Source organism: Nerophis lumbriciformis, linkage group LG19 (genome assembly GCF_033978685.3).
Source record: "Nerophis lumbriciformis linkage group LG19, RoL_Nlum_v2.1, whole genome shotgun sequence".
NCBI lineage: Eukaryota > Metazoa > Chordata > Actinopteri > Syngnathiformes > Syngnathidae > Nerophis > Nerophis lumbriciformis.
This window is the reverse complement of record NC_084566.2, coordinates 31,120,932-31,139,124: the sequence shown is the minus strand read 5'-3', so window position 1 is coordinate 31,139,124 and position 18,193 is coordinate 31,120,932. Positions and strand designations below refer to the sequence as shown.

At 38.1% G+C, this 18,193-nt stretch overlaps 1 protein-coding gene across 4 annotated transcripts in view; it reads left to right on the top strand.

Annotated features, from left to right (window-relative positions):
* piezo2b (piezo-type mechanosensitive ion channel component 2b) overlaps positions 1-18,193 on the top strand; it is a 210,226-nt gene that overhangs the window by 1,065 nt on the left and 190,968 nt on the right. The gene's annotated exons all lie outside the window — the stretch shown is intronic.

Below are 18,193 nucleotides of genomic sequence, written 5' to 3'. Positions count from 1 at the left end.
CTATAAGTCGCAGTTTTTTTCATAGTTTGGCCGGGGGTGCGACTTATACTCAGGAGCGACTTATGTGTGAAATTATTAACACATTACCGTAAAATATCAAATAATATTATTTAGCTCATTCACGTAAGAGATTAGACGTATAAGATTTCATGGTATTTAGCGATTAGGAGTGACAGATTGTTTGGTAAACGTATAGCATGTTCTATATGTTATAGTTATTTGAATGACTCTTACCATAATATGTTACGTTAACATACCAGGCACGTTCTCAGTTGGTTATTTATGCCTCATATAACGTACACTTATTCAGCCTGTTGTTCACTATTCTTTATTTATTTTAAATTGCCTTTCAAATGTCTATTCTTGGTGTTGGGTTTTATCAAATACATTTCCCCAAATAATGCGACTTATACTCCAGTGCGACTTATATATGTTTTTTTTTCCTTCTTTATTATGCATTTTTCGGCCGGTGCGACTTATACTCCGGAGCGACTTATACTCCGAAAAATACGGTAATCATACTAATATCAGCATATACCGGCAATGATTTCACTTTCAAGCCTTTTTACAAAATGACAAAGATGTACACAAATATTAAAGTGGCCTCCCAGTATGTGGCCCACGCTCAACAAACGTTTGACAGGCCTTTATTGGCGTAAGCAAGGTGAGGTTTAAAGGTCAAATAAAGTCACATTCTTATGTAATTCTGATGAATTTGGACCTTAGTTTTTTTTATACTTCTCATTTATCATCATCAAAATTTTATTTGTCGATGAGTCACCAGTGACCCGTTCAAAGCGTACATTTGGCTAGAGTAGTGGTTCTCAACCTTTTTTCAGTGATGAACCCCCTGTGAACATTTTTTAATTCAAGTACCCCCTAATCAGAGCTAAGCATTTTTGGTTGAAAAAAAAGAGATACAGAAGTAAAATACAGCACTATGTCATCAATTTCTGATTTATTAAATTGTATAACAGTGCAACATATTGCTCATTTGTAGTGGTCTTTCTTGAACTATTTGGAAAAAAAGATATACAAAAAACTAAAAACTTGTTGAAAAATAAACAAGTGATTCAATTATAAATAAATATTTCTACACATAGAAGTAATCATCAACTTAAAGTGCCCTCTTTGGGGATTGTAATAGAGATCCATCTGGATTCATGAACTTAATTCTAAACATTTCTTCACAAAAAAAGAAATCTTTAACATCAATATTTATGGAACATGTCCACAAAAAATCTAGCTGTCAACACTGAATATTGCATTGTTGCATTTTTTTCACAGTTCTTGTGCTCCACTGAGTTTACGAACTTACATTCATATTTTGTTGAAGTATTATTCAATAAATATATTTATAAAGGATTTTTGAATTGTTGCTATTTTTAGAATATTTAAAAAAAATAATCTCACGTACCCCCTGGCATACCTTCAAGTACCCCCAGGGGTACGCGTACCCCCATTTGAGAACCACTGGGCTAGAGACTCATCAATAAGTGCCCTCGATAGTCTGGTGAAGTAAGAACATTTCCAAAATACGGTTGCCGATAGGGATGGGCGATTGCAGCCTCCTCTGATAACTCGGTTATATATATTATTTGGTATATAAATGATAATGGAACCATTTCAAAACAATCTAAAAAAGGTCATTATTTGTAATTATTTTGTCAAAACTAATATTAATAGCTACACTTCTGTTAAAATGCAACACACACCTATTCTTCTGGGGTTTTTTTTCAATACTTTACAGTAGTTTTAGGTGATACTACAAATTTGGGTATGGATCCATTACCAAGTAGTTACAGGGGCAGTATATTTCAATGTTGATATACTGATACTCATCATGACCTAATGAAGATCATTTCGTTTTCTTTTTTTTCTTTTATTTCAGGCAATGACATAAAAAAGTACAAAGTTGACAACACATAATATAAATTAATATAGTGCAAAAGGTAATGTATAGTATGTAATGCACGATTGTCCAGTTTTGCCTGAAAGGGAGTGGGAAGAAGATCATTTATTTAATCCCATCCCCAGTTCTCCATTCAGTGATTATTTCCATGAGTTTCACCTTACTTTGTTTAAGGATTATAATACAAATGTTGTATCATAGTGGCATTACCACAAGTAACAATAATTATTACACTAACAATAATTTGTATCAACAATGTAGGAAGAATGAATATACCAACAATGGTAATAGACAACATAGCAATAATGGTAAGGAAACATTGAGCACATGTTAACACTTTGAGACAGAGTACAACAGCAGGTCAAATTAAAGACCCTCATCTCTATATTTGAACCAGACCCCATGTTTGTATAATAGTTTAAATCCATTAATAGTTTGGCATTGCTTGTGTTGTAAGTCCACTTTGTTCCATAGTTTTACTCCGCATACAGACAGACACACAAAAACGTTTACGAGTGGTTTGAGCTCTCGGCAATGAGAAATATCCAAAGCCTCTCAAGTTATGAGCCTGCGCTCGTCTTATAAAAAAACATTGTATATTATAATTTGTTAAATGCTTTATATAAGATTATTAATGTATTATATTTAACAAGGTCATCAAATTTGAGCAATTTTGATTGCATAAACAGATTATGAGTATGTTCTAAATAACCAACGTTGTGAATGATCCGCACTGCTCTTTTCTGTAATATGATCAGAGGATGAATTGTGTTGTGGTAAGTATTCCTCCATACTTCAACACAGTATGTAAGGTATGGGAGTACCAAGGTGCAGTATAGAGTACGGAGTGCATTTTCATTGAGGTATAGTTTTGCTTTGTTTATAATTGAAATTATTAAAATTTTGTAATCACAATTGTAAACATGCAACAAAGGATGGCGGTGTAACAATATCAATTGAATATTCACATTATTTTCTTATTATCTTTTATTAAATACAATATTTTGATTTTAAGTGAATAACGTCAGTTGTGGAACATAAATAAATATAAGGAAAAAGTACTATTGGCTCTGATTTAAATCCTTTGGTTTTTGCCCCTAAAATCCTCTGTGTCCAGTGACTTATTTCCTAAATTTGTAAACAATAACAACAACAAAAAAAAGATAGAAAAATATTGTTGTAATCACTGTAGTAAATTATAAATGGGTTATACTTGTATAGCGCTTTTTTACCTTCACGGTACTCAAAACGCTTTGACACTATTTCCACATTCACCCATTCACACACTGATGGCGGGAGCTGCCATGCAAGGCGCTAACCACGACCCCATCAGGAGCAAGGGTGAAGTGTCTTGCTCAAGGACACAACGAGGTTGGTAGAAGGTGGGGATCGCACCAGGAACCCTCAGGTTGCTGGCACGGCCACTCACGCCGTCCCCTAGTATCAACTGTATACTGATACTGTACTTGGTAGGAGTGTAAAAATTAATCGGTACAAACTGACAACCGATTTTAACATTAGAGATATGCGTAGATCGTTTGGCAAGCCTTTAAAGCAATCTATACTAGGGATGTTCCGATCCAGGTTTTTACACTTCCGATCCGATACCGATATTGTTTTTGCACTTCCGATCCGATACCGATACTGACCGATACCGATACTGGCCTATTCGAGCATGTATTAAAGTTTAAAGTTATTTAGCCTACTTAGTTGTCAGAATCATGTTGAAAAGGGTTTCAGTACTCTTGATAACAACTAGCCAGCTGAATTAGGGGAGTTTGAATAATACACAATGGTTGGTAACAAGAAACTGACCTGTTTATTCAAGGATAAACACAAAATAGACAAAATTATACATGACAAACAGAAATGGCATCATTGAACTAGGGCTGGGCGATATGGCCTTTTTTTAATATTGCGATATTTTAAGGCCATATTGCGATACACGATATATATCTGGATATTTTGCCTTAGCCTTGAATGAACACTTGATGCATTTAATCACAGCAGTTTGATGATTCTATGTGTCTACATTAAAACATTCTTCTTCATACTGCATTAATATATGCTACTTTTAAACTTTCATGCAGAGAGGGAAATCACAACTAAAAAAATCACTAATTTTTTCATACGGTGTTGATCTGGAAATGTTTGCCTCGGCATTTTGATGGTGTGGGCGTGTGGCACCGAATGGAGATAAGCGTCTCGACAGACGTTACAATATTTGAACAATGATGACGAAAACTGTTCTCTCTGGCGCGTCCGTGTGTCGAAAATTGTTATGCGCTTATTTTTTTATTTGATTTTGTGCGTGGCATAGATTTGCAGTGTGCAATTGCACAGGAGCGCACCCTAGAGGGAAGCTTGCTAGCCCGGCTGCGCTAGCATCACAGCTAATGTTAGCATGCTGCTACCTCTCTGCTCCGTGAGGACGTATACGTATGTGACGTATGACGTGACAGTAAGTGACGTGTGTAAGAAGGTGCGCTTGCTGTCTGTGAGAGGGAGACACAGGAAAGAGTGAGAAGAGCCTGTCGTGTAATGCCAGCAGCTAAAAGCAACTGCGTGTCTTGCGTGAGAATCCACAGACCTGTGGATGTGTTGAAGGTGTGCTGGAAAATGCGGAACGGAAATTAGGGAGCAGCAGAAAAGTGGAATATATTATTTAAATCGGTGCGTTGGAAAACACGGACCAGAGTTTTTAAAAATCTGGATCGGCATTTTCCCATGCCTTGCCGATACGCATTTTTTTGCAAATATCAGCGGCCGATCCGATCCAAATATCGGATCGGGACATCCCTAATCTATACCTAGTATGGATCGGTCAATGTCCGGTTGGAAAGTCATAAATCGGTTGATCGGAAGGAACTGTGCCACAGATATGTCCGCTCTCATCTTGCGAAACTTCTGTGATTAGGAGGTACGAGAGTTACGTTCTTGTTTACGAATGACGACAGAGCAACATAGCAGATAGCTCCGAAAAAGTTTACGAATAATGCACCCGTAAAGTTTGGAAAGCATCGATAACGTAGCGGCTGCACGACTAATTTGAGCACCCACCCTGGCAAGAAGACACTTGAGAGCTAGAAATGCTAATGTTAGCATTTGATTGATTGATTAAGACTTTTATTAGTAGATTGCACAGTGAAGTACATATTCCGTACAATTGACCACTAAATGGTAACACCCGAATACGTTTTTCAACTTGTTTAAGTCGGGGTCCACGTTAATCAATTCATGGCAGACCTACCATCTGGCAAGACTAAGACACTGATTTGAAAGACTTCCATTTCCAACTTAGACACAACTTTATGAGGTAATCACAGCATCTACTACGCTGTTCATTGTGCTAAAGATAAAGACGTAGCTGCACAGTAAGCAGAATAGCACTATGTAAAGTATTTGAGCTTCTACACTGACGCTGCTGTTTAGTTTACATGGTGGCACTTAATTATATCTTGCACTTGTGTTACTGCTTGATGCACAGCTTCCTTTTCTCTGTACTTTATTGTTGCTACCTGAGCAAATAACAGTACCTCGTGGCTTTTCCAAAAGTGTTTTGTTTACATCTTCTTTTCCTAAAATGTATAGGTTGCAATGCACTGAACTTGCTCATAATTAATACAGGAGCCGCGTGTTTTGTATGTGTCTATTTAAAAATAAAGACAATGACATTGTTCTGACCTGATACATTTAAATGTTTTTCTCCATGCAAAGATTCTATCTGCATCAAATTGTATTGCATTGTTGTGGCTTGTGCAGCCCTTTGAGACACTCGGGATTTAGGGCTATATAAGTAAACATTGATTGATTGATTGATTGTAGAGATGTCCGATAATACCGGCCTGCCGATATTATCGGCCGATAAATGTGTTAAAATGTAATATCGAAAATGATCGGTATCGGGTTTTTTTAAATTATCGGTATGTTTTTTTATTTTTTATTTTTAATTTTTAATTAAATCAACATAAAAAACACAAGATACACTTACAATTAGTGCACCAACCCAAAAAACTACCCTCCCCCATTTATACTAATTCACACTCATTCACACAAAAGGGTTGTTTCTTTCTGTTATTAATATTCTGGTTCCTACATTATATATCAATATATATCAATACAGTCTGCAAGGGATACTAATAGTACTAACCTTTAACAGTTAATTTGACTAATTTTCATTAATTACTAGTTTCTATGTAACTGTTTTTATATTGTTTTACTTTATTTTTTATTCAAGAAAATGTTTTTTATTTTTTATCTTATTTTATTAATTTAAAAAAAAAGTACCTTATCTTCACCATACCTGGTTGTCCAAATTAGGCATAATAATGTGTTAATTCCACGACTGTATATATCGGTTGATATCGGTATCGGTTGATATCGGTAATTGAAGAGTTGAACAATATCGGAATATGCGATATCGTCAAAAAGCCATTATCGGACATTCCTAATTGATTGCATGGAATCGTAATGTTTTAAAGCGTATTGTTAGTGAATCATATCGTAACCCATATATCTAGATTAGGGCTGCAACTAACAACTAATTTGATAATCGATTAATCTGTTGATTATTACTTCGATTAATCGATTAATAATCGGATAAAAGAGACAAACTACATTCCTATCTTTTCCAGTATTTTATTGGAAAAAAAAACAGCATACTAGCACCATACTTATTTTGATTATTGTTTCTCAACTGTTTGTAAATGTTGCAGTTTATAAATAAAGGTTTATAAAAAAAATACAAAAAAAATAAAGTAGCCTCTGCGCATGCGCATAACATAGATCCAACGGATCGATGACTAAATTAATCGCCAACTATTTTGATAATCGATTTTAATTGATTTAATCGATTAGTTGTTGCAGCCCTAATCTAGATTAATATTGGATCGGCATTTAAGGTAGAGATGCACACACCTCGTACTTCGTATTGTTTCTGTCCATATATGTATTGATGCACCCTTCTCCTGTTTACATTCAAGAGCTCCAGCTTAGCGCTTTGCATGGCTTCTTGTATCCGCTTCTGGTGTGTAGTGTTGCATGTGTAGACCTAGACTTAGACTTCCTTTTTATTGTCATTCAAATTTGAACTTTACAGTACAGATAAGAACGAAATTTTGTTGCATTAGCTCATGGTAGTGCAGGATAAAAAAGCAATAAGGTGCAGATATAAATAAATAAATATGTTATTGTACAGATAAATATATTGCACTTTTTCATATGCATCAACGTTTATGGATGTATGTTATATTGTCTTTTTTATTCCAGCGAGTTAATCCATTTTGGGGGGAGTTGAGGGGATCATCAATCAATCAATCTTTATTTATATAGCCCTAAATCACAAGCGTCTCAAAGGGCTGCACAAGCCACAACGACATCCTCGGTACAAAGCCCACATAATATTGATGCGTTCAAGAGTCTTACGGCTTGAGGGAAGAAGCTGTTACAGAACCTGGAGGTTCTGCTTCGGAGGCTGCGGAACCTCTTTCTAGAGTCCAGCAGTGAAAACAGTCCTTGGTGGGGGTGGGAGGAGTCTCTGCAGATTTTCTGAGCCCTGGTCAGGCAGCGGCTTTCTGCGATCTCCTGGATAGGAGGAATAAGAGTCCTGATGATCTTTTCCGCCGTCCTCACCACTCTCTGGAGAGACTTCCAGTCTGGCTAGTCCTCGTCCTCCAGTGACAATGGACTGGACTCTCACTATTATGTTAGATCTACTATGGACTGGACTTTCACAGTATTATGTCAGACCCACTCGACGTCCATTGCATCCGGTCTCCCCAAGGTTTCTCATAGTCATTCACATCGACCTCCCGTTGGGGTTGTGAGTTTTTCCTTGCCCTTATGTGGGCTCTGTACCGCGGATGTTGTTGTGGCTTGTGCAGCCCTTTGAGACACTTGTGATTTAGGGCTATATAAATAAACATTGATTGATTGATTGATAATATTTGTAAGTAACATACTTTATTTGTCGCCATAAAAGCTACGATTAGTGCCTTATAAATGGCTTTGCACTGTGAAGGACGTTGGTCGCTAGAGAGGACGCTACGTTGCGTTCGTTCGCTTGTTGCTGTCAAATTTGCGGGACACAGCTCGAATGTGTCATCATCATGCATTATCATGATATAACGATAGTATTAAAAGCTCAATCATCTGCCGAATGTATTTCATTTATATTGTATATTGTCTATATCAGTGTTTTTCAACCACTGTGTGCCGTGAGATACAGTCTAGTGTGCCGTGGGAGATGATCTAATTTCACCTATTTGGGTTAAAAATATTTTTTGCAAACAAGTAATTATAGTCTGCAAATTTTGTGTTGTTGTTGAGTGTCGGTGTTGTCTAGAGCTCGGCAGAGTAAGTCGGTGGCAGCCAGTGCTAATTGTTTTGTAGATGTCGGAAACAGCGGGAGGCATGGTGGAGGTAAAATTGTGTCTAATGCTTAAACCAAAAATAAACAAAAGGTGAGTGCCCCTAAGAAAAGGCATTGAAGCTTAGGGAAGGCTATGCAGAACGAAACTAAAACTGTACTGGCTACAAAGTAAACAAAAACAGAATGCTGGACGACAGCAAAGACTTACTGTGGAGCAAAGACGGCGTCCACAAAGTACATCCGAACATGACATGACAATCAACAATGTCCCCACAAAGAAGGATAAAAACAAATGAAATATTCTTGATTGCTAAAACAAAGTAGATGCGGGAAATATCGCTCAAAGGAAGACATGAAACTGCTACAGGAAAATACCAAAAAAAGAGAAAGAGCCACCAAAATAGGAGCGCAAGACCAGAACTAAAACACTACACACAGGATAGCAGCAAAAAACTCAACATAAGTCAGGGCGTGATGTGACATAGGGTGACAGTACACCTACTTTGAGACAAGAGCTGCATTGATGCATGCTTGGTTATGGTTTAAAGTCATATCCAACAATTGTGACAATGACTTTTTACTGTCAGCTGAGTTTTGTTTTTTAATGATTTCTGCTGGTGGTGTGCCTCCGCATTTTTTCAACGTAAAAAATGTGCCTTGGCTCAAAAAAGGTTGAAAAACACTGCTTTATACCACGCAACCCTAGTTTGCCGACAGCGGCAACACACAAACCCCCAAAACAACTACACAAATGCTGCAAGTTCACAAAACAAAGTGAAAATTAGCTAGGCTACCATGTGAACCAGACTGAATGTTAGTTAGCTATATAAACTGGTTGCTATTAATATTGTAAAAACATACAGAAAAATTTAGCTTTTCATTATGGGAACTTTCTTCTGGGCATCCTGCTTATGCCTTCAAAGACAGACATTCCTCAGGTCTAGACTAACTAACTTCCTTTCAGCCTTTCTAACTTCCTAGTAGCCTGGCAACTTCCTCTCAGCCTAGCTAACTTACTGATAGCCTAGCTAACTTCCTTAAAGGGGAACATTATCACAATTTCAGAAGGGTTAAAACCATTAAGAATCAGTTCCCAGTGGCTTATTTTATTTTTCGAAGTTTTTTTCAAAATTTTACCCATCACGCAATATCCCTAAAAAAAGCTTCAAAGTGCCTGATTTTAACCATCGTTATATACACCCGTCCATTTTCCTGTGACGTCACATAGTGATGCCAATACAAACAAACATGGCGCATAGAACAGCAAGGTATAGCGACATTAGCTCGGATTCAGACTCGGATTTCAGCGTCTTAAGCGATTCAATAGATTACGCATGTATTGAAACGGATGGTTGTAGTGTGGAGGCAGGTAGCGAAAACGAAATTGAAGAAGAAACTGAAGCTATTGAGCCATATCGGTTTGAACCGTATGCAAGCAAAACCGACGAAAACGACACGACAGCCAGCGACACGGGAGAAAGCGAGGACGAATTTGGCTATCGCCTTCTAACCAACGATTGGTATGTGTTTGTTTGGCATTAAAGGAAACTAGCAACTATGAACTAGGTTTACAGCATATGAAATACATTTGGCAACAACATGCACTTTGAGAGTGCAGACAATTAATATATTCTGTAGACATACCCTCATCCGCTCTCTTTTTCTGAAAGCTGATCTGTCCAGTTTTGGAGTTGATGTCAGCAGGCCAGGGAAGCTAGGGTCGATATTCTTCTCTTGATCATCTTCGGTGAGGGACGGTGTGAGCCAAGACATCCAGGGGGTTTAGCTCGCTCGTCTGCGGGAACAAACTGCCGCCATTGCTTGCCGTGCTACCGAGGCCCTTTGTTCCTGAATTGCTCACACACTCCGGCAGATTCAATGGGGGTCTGGCGGCAGATTTCTTTGACTTTATCGTTGGAAATGCATCTGCTTTGAGTGTCGCAGGATATCCACACATTCTTGCCATCTCTGTCGTAGCATAGCTTTCGTCGGTAAAGTGTGCGGAACAAACGTCCAATTTCTTGCCACTTTCGCATCTTTGGGCCACTGGTGCAACTTGAATCCGTCCCTGTTCGTGTTGTTACACCCTCCGACAACACACCGACGAGGCATGATGTCTCCAAGGTACGGAAAACAGTCGAAAAAACGGAAAACAACAGAGCTGATTTGACTCGGTGTTTGAGAAAATGGCGGATTGCTTCCCGATGTGCCGTCACGTTGTGACATCATCGCTCCGCGAGCGAATAATAGAAAGGCGTTTAATTCGCCAAAATTCACCCATGTAGAGTTCGGAAATCGGTTAAAAAAATATATGGTCTTTTTTCTGCAACATCAAGGTATATATTGACGCTTACATAGGTCTGGTGATAATGTTCCCCTTTAAGTACATTTAGCTGCGGCTGCAGACACTCTAAGGCCCCTTCTGCACTAAGCCGGTTAAGGTTATCCAGGGTAAATAGTCAGCTCTGACCTGGAAGTGTATCCTTACCCTATGTTTCATTGTAGACTATTGCCACATTTCTTTTAACAGTAAACCTTGCTTGCCTCATCATCAGCGGCTGCTAGACTATTGTAGTGAATCACACCTGAGTCATCATACATGAATCATATCTTTAATGGACGTTTGACAGTAAACAATGTGATAAAGAACATTTTACAACAACCAACAACAGGACACTGTGCTTGTAGGCTGAAATTGGCAGTCATACTTGACGGCCGCAACCACTTCATGGCTTCAGGATAGTTATGGAGTACAAAACTAGACGTTGAGTAATCGCTCGACATAGGCGGACAATACCTGATAGTCTGCTTTGCCAGTCCAAATGCATTCGCTATTTTTCGTAGTCTTCCCTTGTCCACGGAAGCCCGCATTGTTGTCTCTCCTTTGACAAATGGACAAAGTTTCCTGGACATTCGAAACTTCTCTTGCCTGTGGCACAACACACTCGGTCGGTGACAAACGTATCACACCAGCCTGCCGTTCTTCCAGGACTTATCCAAAACCGTCGCTCAACATTGCACTGCAAAAAGTCAGTGTTCAAAAACAAGAGAAAAAAAATACAAAAATTAGGGGTATTTTACTTGAACTAAGCAAAATTATCTGCCAATGGAACAAGAAAATGTGGCTTGTCATGACTTTACAAAACAAGTCAAATTAGCTAACTTCAATGAACCCCAAAATACCTTAAAATAAGTATATTCTCACTAATAACAAGTGCACTTTTCTTGATAGAAAAAAAAAAAGAGACCTTTTTGCTCAATATGTTGAAAAATATTCTTAAATTAAGTAAATGCTAGTGCTATTATCTTGACATAATGATATGCGCTCGGCATTACATTTCTTGAAACCAGCAAACTTATACTAAAAACTAATTTATTGTTCTTAATGGAAAGGCAACAAGGCAACCGCTTGTTACTCTCGGGGTCTCCTAGCCCAGTGGTTCTCAAATGGGGGTACGCGTACCCCTGGGGGTACTTGAAGGTATGCCAAGGGGTATGTGAGATTTTTTTTAAATATTCTAAAAATAGCAACAATTAAAAAATCCTTTATAAATATAAATAAAAACTAAGGATGTCCGATAATGGCTTTTTGCCAATATCCGATATTCCGATATTGTCCAACTCTTTAATTACCGATACCGATATCAACCGATATATACAGTCGTGGAATTAACACATTATTATGCCTAATTTGGACAACCAGGTATGGTGAAGATAAGGTACTTTTTAAAAAAAATTATAAAATAAGATAAATAAATTAACATTTTCTTGAATAAAAAAGAAAGTAAAACAATATAAAAACAGTTACATAGAAACGAGTAATGAATGAAAATGAGTAAAATGAACTGTTAAAGGTTAGTACTATTAGTGGATCAGCAGCACGCACAATCATGTGTGCTTACGGACTGTATCCCTTGCAGACTGTATTGATATATATTGATATATAATGTAGGAACCAGAATATTAATAACAGAAAGAAACAACCCTTTTGTGTGAATGAGTGTATAATGGGGAAGGGAGTTTTTTTGGGTTGGTGCACTAATTGTAAGTGTATCTTGTTTTTTATGTTGATTTAATAAAAAAATAAAATACAAAAAAATAAAAACGATACCGATAATTTAAAAAAAACGATACCGATAATTTCCGATATTACATTTTAATGCATTTATCGGCAGGCCGATATTATCGGACATCTCTAATAAAAACCTATCTTTTTTTCCAAATAGTTCAAGAAAGACCACTACAAATGAGCAATATTTTGCACTGTTATACAATTTAATAAATCAGAAACTGATGACATAGTGCTGTATTTTACTTCTTTATCTCTTTTTTTCAACCAAAAATGCTTTGCTCTGATTAGGGGGTACTTGAATTAAAAAAAAATTCACAGGGGGTACATCACTGAAAAAAGGTTGAGAACCACTGTCCTAGCCGCTCAGGCAAATCATATGGTCTAAAAATGCATTTTTCCATCGATAACATGACATCATAGCGCCAAGTGTGTGCGCTTTCAGTCAATTAGTGCGCATATATATAGCCCGGCCCCTGACAAAACATTTTTTTAACTGTAATTTTGAAGAATTTATCTGAATGTGCATGAACTATTTCTGTTCAAAATTGTTAGAAATGTTAAATGTTTAAATATTAACTGTCAGTTTACTGTACTGTGCCAACTGTACTACTATATAAGTACGTGTTTTCTATTGTTTCATTGAAAATAAAACAGCAAAGTCCATTTGGCTGTCATCTGTTTTAATTATGAGACACAATTGTGTCAAAGTCATGATTTTTTTTCTTGCTTGAAATAAGAAATTATTACTTTAAAAAAAAAGTAGTTTTATACTTGTGAGTGTTGATGACACAGCTTTGCAACAGTTGTTATTCTAGTTTCATGCATGTTTTACTCAATATAGGTTTTAAAATCTCAGCAACAAGCTGTAATATCTTACGGAGATAATTTAGGAGCAAAACACTTAAAACAAGTAAAACACTCTAACATAAAATCTGCTTAGTGAGAAGAATTATCTTATCAGACAGAAAATAAGCAAATATCACCCTTATTTGAGATATTTAATCTTACTTAGATTTCAGTTTTTGCAGTGTGCCATGTTGCCGTCTGAGATGTGTTGTATCCGAAATAGCTGCAATTGCCCGATTCCTTCTCTTGAGGTATTGATGTGTGATTTCCAAAAGCGCACAAGGAGAAGAAACACGGCCATGTCTGGATGACTCGCCTCCATCTTTCTAGTGGTTGCCGCCGAGTTACCGAACGGGTTGTTATGAATCTGGCTTTGGCACGTGCTTTCTGATGTCCTGTGTGGGCCGCGGTCTTTCTGCCGTCACTTCCTCTCCGAACTCAGTTTGTAAACGATCAGTGAGTCCATACAAAGCTAAGAGCCGGAGATTCAAGAAATAGATGGCGCACTTACCCGTATAAAAAATTGTCCGAGGAGGGTAACCTTAAACGGTGATTTAGTGTTGCTGAAACAAGGCTTAGGCTAAATATTTTTTGTTTAAGGGGTTATCCGGCTTAGTGTAGACATAGCCTAAGGTGCTACCATTAAAAGTCTAAGGTGACGACAACGGAGCGTTTTTAAAAATCCTGCTGAAAATAAGTTAAGGTTAGGGTTAGGTTTGGGTTTTGGTTAGGGTCCTAACTTCCTGGTAGCCTGGCTAACTTCCGTTCAGTGCTAGCGAACTTCCTGGTAGCGTAGCTAACTTCCGTTTTGTTTTGTGAACTTTCAGCAGCTACTTTTGGTGTTTGTGGCTTTTTTGCTGCTTTGCTTAATAGTGTTTTGCATTTTTTTCAGTTTCATATCATTCTTGTGTTTGGAGCAGTTGACAGCGACAGCAAGAAAACACTTTTTATTGACATTATTTAATTTTTGCGTTTTCAACTACCGTATTTTTCGGACTGTAAGTCGCAGTTTTTTCTCATAGTTTGGCCGGGGGTGCGACTTATACTAAGGAGCGACTTATGTATGAAATTATTAACACATTAGCGTAAAATATCAAATAATATTATTTAGCTTATTCACGTAAGAGACTAGACGTATAAGATTTCATGGGATTTAGCGATTAGGAGTGACAGATTGTTTGGTAAACGTATAGCATGTTCTATATGTTATAGTTATTTGAATGACTCTTACCATAATATGTTACGTTAACATACCAGGCACGTTCTCAGTTGGTTATTTATGCCTCATATAACATATACTTATTCAGCCTGTTGTTCACTATTCTTTATTTATTTTAAATTGCCTTTCAAATGTCTATTCTTGGTGTTGGGTTTTATCAAATAAATTTCCCCAAAAAATGCGACTTATACTCCAGTGCGACTTATATATGTTTTTTTCCTTCTTTATTATGCATTTTCGGCCGGTGCGACTTATACTCCGGAGCGACTTATACTCCGAAAAATACGGTATGTTGTTTTGTGTTATATATAGCAGTGATTGGCAAGATACTTGAAAAATGCAGTAAGCTAAGATACAAGAATACATGTAGCTAAGCTACAGGGGAAGCTATCCATCCATCCATTTTCTACCGCTTGTCCCTTTTTGGGGTGGCGGGGGGTGCTGGAGCCTATCTCAGCTGCATTCGGGCGGAAGGCGGGGTACACCCTGGACAAGTCGCCACCTCATCGCAGGGCCAACACAGATAGACAGACAACATTCACACTCACATTCACACACTAGGGCCAATTTAGTGTTGCCAATCAACCTATCCCCAGGTGCATGTCTTTGGAGGTGGGAGGAAGCCGGAGTACCCGGAGGGAACCCATCCCCGGAGAATTGTAGCAAGCTACACTACAACCTACACTGCAAAAAGTCAGTGTTCAAAAACAAGAAAAAAACAAAACAAAAATTAGGAGTATTTTATTTGAACTAAGCGAAATTAACAGTGACAGATTGTTTGGTAAACGTATAGCATGTTCTATATGTTATAGTTATTTGAATGACTCTTACCATAATATGTTACGTTAACATACCAGGCACGTTCTCAGTTGGTTATTTATGCCTCATATAATGTACACTTATTCAGCCTGTTGTTCACTATTCTTTATTTATTTTAAATTGCCTTTCAAATGTCTATTCTTGGTGTTGGCTTTTATCAAATAAATGTCCCCAAAAAATGCGACTTATACTCCAGTGCAACTTATATATGTTTTTTTCCTTCTTTATTATGCATTTTTGGCAGGTGCGACTTATACTCCGGTGCGACTTATACTCCGAAAAATGCGGTAATTTAAAGTAAATGTGATGTAATGAGACACTTTAAATCAGATCAATTGTCTCTTAATTAATGTTGCTTTAATGCAGCACTTGTTTCACAACTGTACTAACCTCTGCAATATGTTTTGATGTAAGAAATGACAGCTAAAAAGCCGTGTCGCAGCGTATCTAATGGAACCCTATGCTAAAGATAGTTGGGGTCGGAGGGGAGAACATTTATTTTTCCACCCGGTACAAGTCATAATATTTTCAACATTGTAAATTAGCAGCTTTTGGGCGCAATGTTGCCAACCTTTGCATCTTGTTTTTACACAGAAATAGATTGCTGACGTCTGTTAAACCCCCAGCACACAAGGTCAGGCCTTAAATCTGTCAGCACGGTCAAACCTTACGCTCAGATGTGAAGCCTTTTAAATTCCACAACAGGTTTGTTACGTTGGACGTGTATCGATTTGTTGAGGTCAGAGGACGACATGTTTATTCACTTCAGAGTAGGGATGTCCGATACTGGCTTTTTGCCGATATCCGATATTGTCCAACTCTTTAATTACCGATACCGATATCAACCGATATATGCAGTCGTGAAATTAACACATTATTATGCCTAATTTGGACAACCAGGTATGGTGAAGATAAGGTACTTTTTAAAATTTTTTATAAAATAAGTTAAATAAATTAAAAACATTTTCTTGAATAAAAAAGAAAGTAAAACAATATAAAAACAGTTACATAGAAACTAGTAATTAATGAAAATTAGTCAAATTAACTGTTAAAGGTTAGTACTATTAGTGGACCAGCAGCACGCACAATCATGTGTGCTTACGGACTGTATCCCTTGCAGACTGTATTGATATATATTGATATATAATGTAGGAACCAGAATATTAATAACAGAAAGATACAACCCTTTTGTGTGAATGAGTGTAAATGGGGGAGGGAGGTTTTTTGGGTTGGTGCACTAATTGTAAGTGTATCTTGTGTTTTTTATGTTGATTTAATAAAAAAACAAAAAAAAACAAAAAAAAAAAACGATACCGATAATAAAAAAAACGATACCGATAATTTCCGATATTACATTTTAACGCATTTATCGGCCGATAATATCGGCAGGCCGATATTATCAAACATCCCTACTTCAGAGCGTAAAAGTGTCAATGATGTCACTTGCACACTTTTATGGAGATTACACACTTCTGGTATATCATTTAACTCAAAATTTGAAAAAACACTTATGTTTCTTTTTGGTCCTGCTTTGTGGATGTGGGTGTGTGTATGGCATCAAGTGGCAGACTCATTGTTTGTGTTAGACGATGTCCCACAACTGTTTTTCTAGAGCCGGACTGCATGATTTTGCAAAAAATGTGATTCATCATTTTCCTGCTTAGAATTGAGATCGGTATTCATACACAGTACAGAGTTGGGGAAAAAAGATCTTACCCCATGTGGAGGAGTTCAAGTACCTCGGAGTCTTGTTAAGGAGTGAGGGAAGAGTGTATCGTGAGATCGACAGATGGATCGGTGCGGCGTTTTCAGTAATGCGGACGCTGTATCGATCCGTTGTGGTGAAGAAGGAGCTGAGCCGGAAGACAAAGCTCTCAATTTACCGGTTGATCTGCGTTCCCATCCTCACCTATGGTCATGAGCTTTGGGTTATGACCAAAAGGACAAGATCACGGGTCTCCCTTAGAGATAGGGTGAGAAGCTCTGTCATCCGGGGGGAGCTCAAAGTAAAGCCGCTGCTCCTCCACATCGAGAGGAGCCAGATGAGGTGGTTCAAGCATCTGGTCAGGATGCCACCCTAGGGGGTGTTTTTAGGGCACGTCCGACCGGTAGGAGGCCACGGGGAAGACCCAGGACACGTTGGGAAGACTATGTCTCCCGGCTGGCCTGGGAACGCCTCGGGATCCCCCGGGAGGAGCTGGACGAAGTGGCTGGGGTGGAAGGAAGTCTGGGCTTCCCTGCTTAGGCTGCTGCCCCCGCGACCCAACCTCGGATAAGCAGAGGAAAATAATGGATGGATGGATGTCATCATCGTCTTGTTCTGCTTTAAAGAAACTTCCTGTGGTCTTTTTGACATTCTTAATGGGAGGTCCTGGAAAATGGGCTTTTTCTTTTTTTCTCTTAATAGAAATTACCGTATTTTTCGGACTATAAGTCGCAGTTTTTTTCATAGTTTGGCCGGGGGTGCGACTTATACTCAGGAGCGACTTATGTGTGAAATTGTTAACACAATACCGTAAAATATCAAATAATATTATTTAGCTCATTCACGTAAGAGACTAGACGTATAAGATTTCATGGGATTTAACGATTAGGAGTGACAGATTGCATACTTGCCAACCCTCCTGGATTTTCCGGGAGACTCCCGAAATTCAGCGCCTCTCCCGAAAACCTCCCGGGACAAATTTTTTCTCGAAAATCTCCCGAAATTCAGGCGGAGCTGGAGGCCACGCCCCCTCCAGGTTTATTGTCAGGCAGTTTCATTAACGTCCTCCCAGCGCAGCAACAACACACAACACCAGCAGTCACGTTTTCGTCTACCGTAAAGCAGTTCGTCTGCCGTAAACAGCAATGTTGTGACACTTTTAAACAGGACAATACTGCCATCTACTGTACATGCATATGTGACAATAACATCTAGGGCTTTTAGAGAGTGCAGTGCACAACTGCGCACAC